The 14851-nt window shown below is 47.6% G+C and overlaps 1 pseudogene; it reads left to right on the forward strand.

The window, feature by feature from the left end:
- The first annotated feature begins 247 nt into the window (after window positions 1-247).
- LOC126030091 (ceramide synthase 4-like) overlaps window positions 248-14851 on the forward strand; it is a 100904-nt pseudogene continuing 86300 nt past the window's right edge.

Below are 14851 nucleotides of genomic sequence, written 5' to 3' on the forward strand. Positions count from 1 at the left end.
AAGGGTTAAGGAATTCATGTTGATCTGCATGCTGTCAACCTCAGTCCAGACCCCAGCATCCTTGAGCACTTCAGAGACATGATCTCTGGACACAGAGCCAGAAGTCAGCCCTGAGCACCTCCAGGTATGACTCAAACACCAAAAGCAAAAAAAATAAACTCCAAACCTTGTGACCAGATGCTGGAGATGTTGGGTCCCAAAGGATCCTTCTGCTGAGCTCCCCATTCACTGGCGCCAGTTCCCCAGGATGTGGTCTAGCCTGAACAAATGTTTCTGGTCAGAGAAATTCTGGTTTCCACCCAACGTCTCGTGGGCTGACCTGGAGGACCATGATGGCCAGATATATCCCCACCCCCGGGACCTGCTGGCTGCCTTTCCCATGGCACTTGCCCTGCTGGCCCTTCACTTTGCTTTTGAGGAGTATCCGTGCTGTGAATCCCTACGGTCAGTCGCCATTCATATGTGTATACCTATTTGTGTGTATACATGGTGCATTAATCATCAATTTGGCTACTTGTGTATGTGTGTTGTGTATCTTTGTGTGTATGTATATGTGTGAATGTATGTTTACAGATCCATGTGTGTGTTGTGTTTATATTTCATAGATGGTACCTGGCTTTGAGCTTTGAGTTCTGCTTCCACCAAGAGTGATCCCTGAGCACAGAGTTAGGAGCAAGCCCTGAGCATTTCTGGGTGCAAAACCACACACCCCCTCAAAAAAAATCAGTTTCTTCTCCTGACCCCATCACCACTGACAATGAAATGGTACTCCCTAGATAGGGGTCTATAGGATATCCCTTTCTCGTTTAGGAACTTTAGATCACCAAATCTCAACCCAACTCCCAAAGAAGGTCTCTTTATATGAGGGGGAGCCCTATCAGCTGCAGTGCTGCCCAGACCCCATGAGACAGGTAGTGGGAAACCTCTCACCCCCAATTGTGCTGAAAGGGACCCCAAGTGTCGTGTCTATCTTTTCTTTGGGGTCACACTGGATTTTGCTCAGGCATGCCTCTGTCTCTGCACTCAGGAATCACTCCTGATGGACCTTATGAGATGCTGAGGATTAAAACCACGTCAGCCACGTGCAAGGCCAGAGCCCTCCCCACTGTGCTCTGGCTCTGTCCTGGGATAATGTCAATGACACCATTGTCCCAAAACCTGAAACAGCTATAATGCCGCTCAGTTTCGAACTGCCACCAAGTGACCTTCTCAAGATGTCAACTCTGTGACCCCATGTACAGGCCCCTCTCACCAGCTCCATCTCCCCTGCACCCCCAGATTTATTGCTCTGCCTCTCAGCTGGTGGATGGGGGTGCGGGATCAGCATCAGCGGACAGCCAAACCCATCCCTGAGCTGGAGAAACACTTCGTCACAGCTGGACCAAAACCGAAGGAGGTATGAGACCAGAGCCTCCCACATTCATCCCCTAAAGCCCATCACCCTCCCACAGGAGTATCCAAGAGGTATCCAAGTGGCCAGGTGCTGTCTAAGAATGTATAGGCGTGAAGAGGAACATTGGTCTCACTCCTTTATTCCCATCCATACTGTAGCTGATCAATGAGCAGTCCAGCTCATTGAGCATACCTACCTTAAGTTGGTACCCAGCGGTGTCTGGGGGGCCAACAATGGACAAGTTTTTATCTCCAAACCCTGGGTTCCACAGTCTCCCTTTCTTAAGTAACCCTCCCTTTAGCAAAGCAGGGACAAAAATCTAACTGCTTCCAAGAACCAGGGTGAGACCTGCTTATCCTCAAGAGCCCCAAATCCCCCAATGAACACACTTGCCCAGGATGAGAGGACACAAAGATATTCTTTTTTTTTTTTTTTTTTTTTTTTTTTTTTTGGTTTTTGGGTCACACCCGGCATCGCTCAGGGGTTACTCCTGGCTCTATGCTCAGAAATCACCCGTGGCAGGCATGGGGGACCATATGGGATACTGGGATTTGAACCACCGTCCTTCTGCATGAAAGGCAAACGCCTTACCTCCATGTTATCTCTCCGGCCCCACACAAAGATATTCTAATGGGCAGTGTGCTTGTCTTACATGAGAACAGCCTGGGTTCCTTTTTATTAATAACTTTATTTAAACACCTTCATTAGAAATATGATTATAGTTGGATTTCAGTCATGTAAAGAACACCCCCCTTCTACCGGTGCAACATTCCTACCACCAATATCCCAAATCTCCCTCCTCCCCACCCCACCCCCACCTGTACTCTAGACAGGCTTTCCACTTCCCTCATTCACTCACATTGTTATGATAGTTCTCAGTGGGTGGCTATTGTATCCTGGGCACTATTTCCTTTGAGGTGCAGAAGCTTCTCAGTTTAATATATTCCCATCTGTTTATCTCTGCTTCCACTTGTTTGGAGAGTGCTGTTTCCTCCTTAAAGATGCCTTTAGTCTCAATGTCATGGAGTGTTTTACCTACATATTATTCTATATACCTTATGATTTCAGGTCTGATATCAAGGTCTTTAATCCATTTGAATTTTACCTTTGTAATGGTGTTAGCTGGGGGTCTGAGTTCGCTTTTTTGCAAGTGGCTAACCATTGCTTCTCGGCCTTTTGACTAAGATCAAGTGTAGCAAGTGGTTAATCAGTTGTGCCAGCACTTGAAGGGGCTTTCCTTGCTCCATTTAGGATTTCTTGCTCCTTTATCAAAAATTAGGTGATTATATGTCTGGGGAACATTCTCTGAGTACTCAAGCCTATTCCACTGATCTGAGGGTCTCTCTTTATTGCAATACCATGCTGTTTTGATAACTATTGCTTTGTAATACCATTTAAAGTTGGGGAAAAGTGGGGCTGGAGCTATAGCACATTGGTAGGGCTTTTGCCTTAGACGCTGAAGGATGGTGGTTCGAATCCCAGCATCCCATGTGATCCCCTGAGCTTGCTGGGAGTGACTTCTGAGCATAGAGCCAGGAGTAACCTGAGTGATGCTGGGTGTGACCCAAAAACCAAAAAATAAATAAATAAAGTTGGGAAAAGTAATGCCTCACATATTTCTTTTCCCAAGGAGTGCTTTATCTATTTGAGGGTGTTTATTGTTCCAAATGAATTTCAGAAGTGTTTGATCATGGGTATCTTTAGCAGAATCGCATTAAATATGTACAATGCTTTGGGGAGTATTGCCATTTTAATTATGTTAATCCTGCCAATCCATGAGCAGGGTATGTGTTTCCATTTCCTAGGGTCCTCTCTTATTTCTTGAAGCAGTGTTTTATACTTTTCTTTGTATAAGTCCTTCACGTCTTTAGTCAAGTTGACTCCAAGATATTTGAGTTTGTGTGGCACTAATGTGAATGGGGTTGTTTTCTTAATGTCCATCATTTCTTCCCTATCATTATTGGTGTATAAAAAGGCCATTGATTTTTGTGTGTTAATTTTGTAGCGTGCCACATTGCTATATGAATCTATTGTTTCTAGAAGCTTTTTGAAGGAGTCCTTAGGGTTTTCTTTTTTTTTTTTTTTGGTTTTTGGGCCATGCAATGCGGTGCTCAGGGGTTATTCCTGGCTGTCTACTCAGAAATAGCTCCTGGCAGGCATGGGGGACCATATGGGACACCGGGATTCGAACCAACCACCTTTGGTCCTGGATAGGCTGCTTGCAAGGCAAACACCGCTGTGCTATCTCTCCGGGCCCGTCCTTAGGGTTTTCTAAGTAGAGTATCATGTCTCCTGCAAACAGTGAGAGCTTGACTTCTTCCTTTTCTATCTGGATTTCCTTGATATCTTTTTCTTGCCTAATTGCTATAGCAAGTGCTTCCAGTACTATATTGAATAGCAGTGGTGAGAGAGGACAGCCCTGTCCTGCATTAGAATTTAGAGGAAAGGCTTTTAGTTTTTCTCCACTGAGGTTTGATATTTGCCATTGGCTTATGGTAGATGGCCTCAACTGTATTGAGAAAGGTTCCTTTTATTCCCACCTTGCTGAGAGTTTTTTTTAAGAATGGTGTTGGACCTTATTAAATGTTTTCTCTGCATCTATTAATATGAACATGTGATTTTTATTTTTCTTGTTGTTGATATTGTGTATTCTGTTGATAGATTTACAGATGTTTGCATTCTTGGGATGAAACCTACTTGATCGTAGTGAATGATCTTCTTGATTAGGCATTGGATCCTATTTGCCAGGATTTTGTTGAGGCTCTGTGTTTATCAGAGATATTGGTCTGTAGTTTTCTTTTTTGGCAGCATCTCTGTCTGGTTTTATCAAGGTGATACTGGCTTCACAAAAGCTATTTGCAAGTATATCCATTTTTCAATTTCATGAACGAGCCTGGTCAGGATTAATAGTAGTTCCTCTTGAAAGGTTTGAAAGAATTCATTAGTGAATCCATCTGGGTTTAAGCTTTTGTTTTGGAGCAGACATTTGATTACCGTTTTAATTTCTTCAATGGTGATGAGGGTGTTTAGATATGCTACATCTTTCTTATTCAACCATGGAAGGTTATAGGAGTCCAAGAATTTATCCATTTCTTCCAGATTCTCATATTTGGTGGCATAGTTTTCAAAGTAGTCTCTGATTACCCTTTGAATCTCTGCAATATCTGTAGTGATCTCCCCCGACAAACTGGGTTCTAATCTAGTCATCCCATAAGGTCCCTTGAGAACCAACAGGAGAGTAATTCTGAGTGGAGAATCAGGAGTCAGTACTGAGTATCACTGGATTAAGCAATCCACCAACCCCCAAAAAATAAATGCATAAATGGCTGGTTTTTTACCTCCTGATGCCTCATTTCCATAAGTAGATCTGGCCATACCACAAACAGGCTGTGGAAACCTACAAAGAAAATCAATGGCATGGAGTCTGAGTTACCTCATAACCCTGCTCTGCCCTCTGTGCACCCCTTTTAGGCCCAGATGGTGTTTCTGGCCACACTACAGCAGACTCAGCGCTGGTTCTGCAGATGCTGCAACCAGGACCGGCTCCCACTGAGCAAGAAGTTCTGTGAGACCAGGTTAGCCCCGGAAGTGGTGATGAGCTAGGAAAGGGTCTTCTGGGGAGATAGCTGGGGGCAATTTCTGCTGGCATCCCCTCACCTGCACCCCACTCCTTTGTGTGCAGCTGGAAGTTCATCTATTACCTTTGCGTCTTCCTTGGTGGTTTTTCCATCCTCTACCACGTGAATGTTCTAGTTTTCTCAGATGGAGGGAGGGGAAATCGGGAAGTGGGGGGCCAGGTGTGGAAGGTGGCTGGTGTAAAGGCAGAGAGAGGAAAAGAAGTGGACAGTGATGGATGGGGACTATAGACCAGGCAACTTTGGCTTTCTATAAAGAGGTCTTGGGTTTGCTTCCAGCACTGCATGGGGTCCCTGAGCCATACCAATTGTGATTTCTAAGCATAGATCCAATAATAACTCTTCAGCACCACCAGGAGTAATCCCTGAGCACAGAGCCATAGGTAACTCCTGAGAATTCCCAGGAGTGTTCCCTCAGTGCAGAACTGGGAGTAACCTTAGAGCACTACCCACAACCTGCCTGTGGTATGGCCAGATCTACTTATGGAAATGAGGCATCAGGAGGTAAAAAACCAGCCATTTATGCGTTTATTTTTTGGGGGTTGGTTAGTGGCAGTTTCATTTTAATGAATCTCCCATAGGCCAGGAACTAGGAATGCTGGAACTGGGAACTAGAGAGAACCCCAAGAAGCAGGACATCACAGACTGAATAGGAGCTGCACTTACAGGAATGGCCAGGCCCAGACTAGAGACAGAAGGTGGATCCTGGGTCTCTATTTTTGTGCTCTCTCCCCTTTTCCAGGAGTCCTGGTTCTGGAGACCAGTTATGTGCTGGGACAGTTACCCAAACCAGGTGAGCAGAGAAGGTTCCAGAGGCTGGAGGTCAGGGATGGGTACCGGAACAGCCAGTGAAGACATCTCTAAGTTTACTATCCATCGCTGTCAATGGACATTAGCAACCTCAGTTGCTCTATTTGGTGTCTCCCATCGCTCAGGAGAGGGGCCAGGCATCAGCAAGCCACTCAGGTGCTCTTGAATACATCCAGAGATGGTGGGCTCACACCTTCAGCTTTCACTGGGGTGCTGAGTCCAACACACACACACGTGGGAGGGACCCAAACCTAGAGCTAACCTGGCCTGCACCATTACAGCCCTTGAAGCTTTCCCTGTACTACTGGTACCTCCTGCAACTGAGTTTCTACATCTCTCTGCTCATCACACTGCCTTTTGACAACAAGCACAAGGTGAGACCAGGTGGAGAGCCTAGCTGGGCAGGCCCACTTCACCGCCAGCAAAGTGTTTGCGAGCCCCGCTCTATCTCTGTTGGCCACAAGAAGTCAGTGGGGTCAGAACAGGACCCTCCCTCCCACTGGCCATCCAGGGTTCAGCCATGACCCTCCACCTCCCTCAGGACTTCAAGTAGTTTGTGGTACACCACTTTGTGACCATCACCCTGATCGTCATCTCCTACATCACCAACCTGCTGCGTATGGGCTCGCTGGTGCTGCTCCTGCACAACTGCTCCGAATACCTGCTGGCGGTGGGTTCAGGCTGTCAGCCACCCTCCCTGTCCCTGCCAGGGCCCTGATATGAGGCTTTGCTTCTCTAGGGATACTGACATGAGGCTCTTCCCTTAGATTTCCCCTTAGATGAGGCTCCTCCTCTTAGCTGTCCTGGAAGGTGTGGCTCCACCCCTCTCTGGGTATGAAATGAGCCTCCTCCTCTTAGGTTTCCTGGGAGATGAGGCTCCACCCATCTCAATCTAATTAGCTGTGAGACCCCACCCCTCAAGCAAACTAGTTAATAAGGCCACGCCTCTCATAGGTGACTATAGATGAGGGTCTGCCCCTCACCAGCTAATACACACACACACACACACACACACACACACACACATAGACTTATTTTTAAATAATTCTTCCCAGTTCTCAAACAATAGTTCCTCTCCCCAGGACTCCCCTGGTCCAACCTCGTGATATGTTTGCCTTGGACAGGACCTCGCCCATCTCCCCATGAGCTGCCCTGTCTTCCCCTTCTGAGCGCATGTCTCCCCACTGTCCTCCTCAGGCAGCTAAGATGTTCAACTGCACGCAGTATAAGAAAGTGACCAACGTTCTCTTTATCGTCTTCGCCTTCGTCTTCTTCTACACACGCCTGGTAGTCTTCCCCACCCAGTGAGTCAGTCCTCCCATGCAGAGTGGGATTTGAGCAGGTCGATGGGTGCTAGCTCCAGTGATGCCTTTCTAACTTGGGTCCCTGGCCAGAAAGGCAGAGCTGGGCACTAGCCCAGTTGGTGAAGCTCCTCACAGCAGAACATTGAGCCCAGCCACCTATTATTTTGGTCTCAGTTGGGTAGAAACAAGGCAGGGACTGGCTGGAGCCATAACACAGCAAGGAGGGCACTTGCTTTGCTGCTTCCGGCATCCCCTTCTGGTCCCCTAGAGCCCCACTGGGAATGATTCCTAAGTACAGTGTTTGGCCCCCCAAAAAAGTAACAGGGAGGGAGACCTCTGCAATGCCTGACTTCACTCTAGGATGCAGTAGAGAGCCATGAAAATAGGTGGCATAGAGGTGACACTCAGCAAGGTAGAAATGCCCAGAAGGAGGCAACAGGGAGGTGGGAGGTGCTATGTGAGGCTCTCCCCCCCCCCACTGACTGTAGGCTCCTGTACTCCACCTATTATGAGTCCATGGAGGGCAGAAGCCCCTTCTTTGTCTACTACTTCCTCAACGGGCTCCTGATGATGCTTCAGGTGCTGCACATCTTCTGGTTCTCTGTCATTCTTCGATTGCTCTACACCTTCACCCAGAAGGGGAAGGTAGGCGGGGCCAGGGCAAGGGGCGGGTCTCTATAGCATCACCAGGAAGGGCCAGCTGGGTGGGGCTAGGGCAGGAGGCGTGCTGGCAGCCATTCCCCAGAGCTCTTCCTGCAGGGCTCTCTGTTCCTCACTGCTCTTAGTTCTGTCCTCTCTCCTCCCTGTGCTCCAGTTGAAGGATGTTCGCAGTGATATGGAGGAATCAGATTCGAGTGAAGATGACGTGATCAAGAAGAAACCCTCCCCTGCAGAACAAGGTGACCCACAGGCCTGGGGTGACCAAAGCTGAGGGTCTCGAAGAGGAGAGGCAGAGTTTCAAGCCAACATACACACACAGATGAGAGAGGACTGTCCAGAGGGAGTGGCAGCCCCCACAAACTGGCCAGCTGGACTGGTGGCCCCAGGGACAAATTCTGGGAAGCCCTCACATAGTGTGGACTGATGATGCTGCCCACCTTCTCTCCTTTGGAATAAAATAGGGGAGGGAGGCAGGTGAGGGGTTCCCCCCTGTCTGTAAAGGGTGGGGGAAATAAAACTTGAGTAGAATCAAATTCTCTGCCTGAGACTTGAGTCCCTGTCACACAGCCTTTTATTCCTCTATGGAGACCTCAGGACTCAGTTTGCAAATCTCCTCATCCCACTTATGAGAATAATGGCCATGACCAGGGTGCCCAGGTATAGAGCATTGCCTCCTAAAAGCCTGGGGAACAGAAGACACCCCACCACCACACACATACAGAGGAAGACAGAAGATGGAAAGAAACTAATCATTCCTTGTTGTATATGAAAATATTTCCATAAGATTATTCTTTGCCTGTTGTCCCACCTTGACCTTCAAGGTGGGGGCGCTGTTGAGAGTCAAATAAATAGTTTGGGAGCGAGGTTTTCAAGGTCTTTTGCCAGAGTTGGCTGGCTGGCTCAAGGTGTGTTTTGGAGCTAGCAGCAGGCTGACAAAGGACTCTCTCCACACAGTTTTTTAACCCTTAACCCTCCTGTCTGTGTGGATTATTTGCATGGATAAATATTACCAAGATCTCCTCCCAAAAGGGGACAAGAGGATGGGAATCAATTTCTCATTATGGGAGCTCTTTGCGGATACTCAAACAATCAACAAAGAAGTAAACAAGACCCAACAAATGGGGCAACAATTCTTCATATAGGGGTTCCAGCAGAAATCAGGATTGTCTAAGTGCAGAGTCACCCCCATATGCGTAGGGGGGCTCAGTCTTTGCTGCTTGCCCGGACATGTTCCCCATGATCCAAGGCACAGAGACTGTGTACTCCAAGCTCCATCATCATATCTGCAGGTGCTTAGATGTGACAAGCCTGGGCGTTGGCATATTCCCCATCGCCACCATATCCTGCATCCCCAACTTGGCCAAAGAAATGATATGGGGCAGCCTGAGACCCCTCCTCAGAGCAGTGTGATTTTTCTGTCCAACAGCACCAAAAACCTTTCAGGCCCGCCAGTAGGCACCGGTGTAGGGCTCATCTCCAGACTCTAAGGCAGTAGAGCACAAGGGAGGTAACAACCAAGGCTATGAGGAGCACTTTTGTCAGGAGTCAGGGACAGAGACAGGAAGCAAAGATTAGATTTCCTAAGCCCCCACCAGCAGTGATCCTTGAGTACAGAATAATCCTTGAGCACTGACAAGATTGGTCACAAAGGGGCCCGGAGAGATAGCACAGCGGCATTTGCCTTGCAAGCAACCGATCCAGGACCAAAGGTGGTTGGTTCGAATCCCGGTGTCCCATATGGTCCCCCGTGCCTTCCAGGAGCTATTTCTGAGCAGACAACCAGGAGTAACCCCTGAGCACTGCCAGGTGTGGCCCAATAACCAAAAAAAAAAAAAAAAGATTGGTCACAAAGCAATGACTAACCAAACAAACTAGATGGGCAGTTAGGAGAGACTGGAACAGGCCAGGATAATACAGGGGTCCCCTCTCTCACCAATCTCCCTAAAACACATCAAGAGACAGTCAGCAGCAAGCCACCCCCATCTCTTGAAAAACAAGAAGCTCTGACTAGTTTGCCGCCAGCTGCCACATGACAACTAGCACTTCAGTTTTGGGTTTGACCCACAAACTGATTCCCAGTGAGGAGGCTGAGGAACTGGTGAGAGATAGGGTGCTCTTGGGGGTCTCAGTGGTCACTGTGAATGAACCATTCCCAGCTGGGTGAGCCTGATTCCCTGCAGTAAGTACTGGCTTCAAAGGCAAGGAAATAGGGTGCTCAGCACCACTGCTATTCTCAGGCACCTGAAAGAGGTAGGTGAAGGCAGAAACAAGTGGAGTGCAAGGCCAGCTCACCACATGTATCCCCAGGCTGGTGTCAGAGATTTTCCTCCTTACCCTTGCCCTTCCCACCGAAACTCCATGGTTATACCACAGCTCTGCTCGTCGCTAGCATCGGGACAGTCCCAGTGGCCGTCACTGCATCCCATGTGTGTGGGATGCAGACAGCACCCTGAAGGCACCGCAGCTCTCCTGTGGGGCAGGGTGGGAAAATGCATTTGAGCCAGCCGTGGTCCCAGCACATAGGTAGTCTCTGATGTTGTCAAAATAGCAGGGGTTGCCGGTGGGTGGTGGGTACAAACCATCCTGGGCACAAGACAAAGGACCTGTGGTGACATGAACATGATAAGGGTCAAGTCCCAAATGCCCACCCAAAGGGTGCTAAGCTTCTCAAAGCCCCAGCCTCTATGCACAGCCAACCCTGCAAGGTTGGCCCTTCCCAAAGGCCACATCCTCTACTTCATCCAAGCCCACCCCTGTGGTACCTAATCAGAAGCCATGCCCTCTCCAAAGACCACGGCCACATATGCCACGCCCTGTCTTCAGAAGCCCCACCCCTTACTATGCCCTGTCCAAGTGATACCTAAGCTGACCTCCATCCCTTCTTTAGAAACTCCACCCAGTGGTACCTAACCAGAAGTCCCGCCCTCCTCCAGAAGCCTGCCTCTGAGGTACCTAACCGGAAGTCCCATCCCTAGGATACCAGACTAGAAGTGTGACCACTCAATGCATGCCTCCTCGTCACTGCCATCAGGACAGTCCTCATCATCATACTGGTGAGTGGCACGCAGCAGCCATTGGAGTGGCACTGAAAACTGGAAGGCAGGCCTGCAAGATGAGGATGCAGTAGCCCAGAAGCCAGAGCAGTGGCCATGGGCTATGATGGAGAGAAAGGTGTGTCACTGCACATAACATGGATGTCTCCATTATTAGGGAATAACGCTCCAGATATGTCTATTGGCTTTCCTGGTGTATATTTCCCCCCAAGAAATATATCAGCCAGAAGGCCCATTGGAGAAGTCAATCAGAACCCCTGCATGGATTACTGGCTATATTTCTGACTTGGCTGTGACATTATGTTTTTCTTTTCCTTTTATTTGACTTTGTCTCCCTTGCAAAACTACAAGAATTCGGCCTCAGCTATCCTTAAGTCATAAAGAAATTTCAGCACCAAAAACTGCTAAAATTCCTTGCTGGCTAGTATATTTGCAACTCAAAGGTTGTGTCCAGCCAATTCCCAGCAACTTGCTTTTCTTAGCTTCATGGTGGTATACAACAGCTGCCTTTCTCAAATTCTACTTTCCAGCAGGCTGCAAACTTTAATAGCAGTTTCTCTTCTCTTGCTATTAGAAGCTTCTTGCAAAACCAGAACACCTCCTTTCTAAACTAGAATTTCCTCCCTTTCAGCTAAGGATTTCTTTTCACCTGTATCAGCTAGTTCTTTTGACATGTATATTCTAGGGCTTGGTATCATTGTCTTCCTTCTCCTAAGATCCTCTGCCCTTTGTTTCCTCGGAAATACCTTGCATACCAGAGTTGTGCTTAAAAGATCAGCTGAAAAAGTAAAGTTTGTCTCTCGCCTGTAATCAAATACAATGCAGACGTGGGTCCCCATACGATGCATTTTGTGTGGTCTCAATTATTTTATATTTCATATTCGACCGCTCATGTTACCCATTTTCCTACGTGAAGGACTCTGTCCCACTAGAATTGCTGAGACGCAAGACGCCTAAGCAGAGGTAGACTGTGTACCATTTTCCAGGCACCATAGGGCAGTTGCTATCCCTCAAAGCTTTGCCTAAGGGAGCCTCACTGACAGATTTCAGGGTGCCTTCATTTGAAAGATCCCAGGTGCTGGGGCTGGAGGATAATCCATGGAGTAAGGCACTTGTATTCCATGTTACTGACCTGGGTTTGATCCTCAGGTCAACCTCATAGGATTCCCCTGAGCAATGTCAGGAATGGTCTGAGCTAGGAGTAAGCACTGAGCACTGCCGAGTTTGTCCCACAAAAAGTAATCTTGCCTCACAAAAGGAAACTGAGGCTCTGGATCAGCTTGGTCACCAAATTACTTCAATGTAACCCAATTCTGATAGCAGCCTAGTTCATCTCCATGTGTACATCACATACTAGACACCAGAGAAGCTCAAATTATTCTGCCATGCACCCTCCTTCAATCACTACTGGTCCTTTCTCCTGACCCTCTCACCATCCAACTCCACCGACCTCCTCTGGTCAACCAAAAGCTCACCTCCTTCCATTCCCCCTTTTTCTAGCTCCCTCTAGCTTCTCCTTTCCATCCCTGGCCCAGAGCATGCTGGCCTCCCCTCCATCTGGTACCCCAAAACTTCCTTCTCCACCTTGGGATCTCTGCCTATTCCTGGGCTGGGGTGATAGTAGAGTAGGTAAAAAAAAAAAAAAAAAAAAAAAAAAAAACTTGCCTTGCACACAGCCAATCTAGATTTTTGACTCCTGGCATGAAATATGGTTCCCCAAGCAGGAGTGATTCCTGAATGCAGAGCCAAGAGTAACCTCTGAGGACTACAAAGTGTGACCCAAAAACAAACAAATAATGAACAAAAAAAAAAAAAAGCCCTGCCTCTCTCCTGAGGCCCCATGCACTGGATCACATCCCAGTCTTCAGGCAAGCCCCGCCTTTGTGCACCGTGCTTGTGAAGTTCATTTGTGTCATCATCTAAAGGTAAACTGAAAGGTTGAGAGAACTGAAAACCTGCCTGCAAGAAATCCTGGGTTCAATCCTCAGCACCAACATGGTGTCGGAAGCACCAGCTGGATTGATCCAGAAAGAAAGTTCAAAAAGGCAGGAGGTGGGCCAGCATAATAACACAAGGGTAGGGCATTTGCCTTGCATGCAGCTGACCCAGGACAAGCTGGGTTCAATTTCTGACATTGCATATGGTCCCCCAAGCCTGCCAGGAGTTGTTTCTGAGTGCAGAGTCAGGAGTAACCCCTGAGCACCAAGAAAAGAAAAAGGAAGGAAGGAAGGAAGGAAGGAAGGAAGGAAGGAAGGAAGGAAGGAAGGAAGGAAGGAAGGAAGGAAGGAAGGAAGGAAGGAAGGAAGGAAGAAGGAAGGAAGAAGCAAGGAAGGAAGGAAGGAAGAAGGAAGGAAAGAAGAAAGGAAGGAAGGAAGGAAGGAAGGAAGGAAGGAAGGAAGGAAGGAAGGAAGGAAGGAAGAAGGAAGAAAGAAGAAAGGAAGGAAGGAAGGAAGGAAGGAAGGAAGGAAGAAGGAAGGAAAGAAGAAAGGAAGGAAGGAAGGAAGGAAGGAAGGAAGGAAGGAAGGAAGAAGGAAGGAAAGAAGAAAGGAAGGAAGGAAGAAGGAAGGAAGGAAGGAAGGAAGGAAGGAAGGAAGGAAGGAAGGAAGGAAGGAAGGAAGGAAGGAAGGAAGAAGGAAGGAAGGAGGAAGGAAGGAAGGAAGGAAGGAAGGAAGGAAGGAGGAAGGAAGGAAGGAAGGAAGGAAGGAAGGAAGGAAGGAAGGAAGGAAGGAAGGAAGGAAGGAAGGAAGGAAGGAAGGAAGGAAGGAAGGAAGGAAGGAAGGAAGGAAGGAGAAAAGCTTAAAAATGTTCAGATTTTTGTTTTCAGTTTTAGTTTCTGAGCTACTCCAAGCAGTGCTCAGGGCTTACTACTTGTGGGCTCAAAGGACTTACGTGATGTTGGGGATTGAACACTATTTGACTGTGAGCAAGGCAAGTGCCCTCCCCCGCTTCAATATCCTCCCAGGTCCCAAGAACCAATCTTTTAAAATGTCAATTCATGGGCCAGAGTGGAGGTGCAGAGCAGTAGGCATCTGACTTGCCTGCGCTAGCCTAGGACGGACTGCAGTTCAATCCCCTGGTGTACTATATGGTCCCCCAAGCCAAGCGATTTCTGAGTGCATAGCCAGGAGTAACCCCTGCGCGTCACCGGGTGTGCCCCCCAAACAAAATAAATAAATAAATAAAATGTCAGTTTAGCACAGTGCAAGGACCTGACCCAGATTTCATCCCTGGCACCACATAGGGTCTCCTGAACCCCACCAGAAGTGCTCCCTGAGTACAAAGCTAAGAATAATTCCTGAGCAATACCTGGGACGGTAAAAAAAAAAAAAGTCTAATTAAATACTTATGTTAAAAAATAGATCAGGGGCCGGAGAGATAGCATGAAGGTGGGGCATTTACTTTGCATGCAGAAAAATGGTGCTTCAAATCCCAGCATCCTATATGATCCCTTGAGCCTGCCATGAGCTATGTCTGAGTGTAGAGCCAGGAGTGACCCCTCAGCACTGCCAGGTGTGACCCCCCCCCCAAAAAAATAGACAGGACCTTGAAATTAAGCCTTACAAGACATTGCTAACAAATTAGAAGGAATAGGAGGAATCTTGCCTCCAGATTCCGTTCACCTGAGTGCTAGGTATTGGAAATAAATAGAATCAGAAATCAACAGGCTGGTTCTTACCATACATAGCTCTAGTTTCAACATAAGTGATGGTGGGAAGAATATCACATCCTTCATCCAAATCCCTCCCAGCACATTAACTCAAAGATTTTGCATTTTTAATTGAGATCACTGGGTTAAAGAACCCAGAACCCATCACCATCAGATGAAAATTCAAAGTTTCAATCTAGTTTCCCCAGTGGCCCATCAACAGCACAAAACTAGAAGTGCTTAGAAACTTAGTGGAAGAACAACTGATACTGGGACACATTGAAACATCCTTTTCTGAATGGAACTCACTGATCATTGTAATAAAGTAACAATTAGGAAGCTGGAGACTT

The sequence above is a fragment of the Suncus etruscus genome, chromosome 15 (genome assembly GCF_024139225.1).
Source record: "Suncus etruscus isolate mSunEtr1 chromosome 15, mSunEtr1.pri.cur, whole genome shotgun sequence".
Lineage (NCBI taxonomy): Eukaryota > Metazoa > Chordata > Mammalia > Eulipotyphla > Soricidae > Suncus > Suncus etruscus.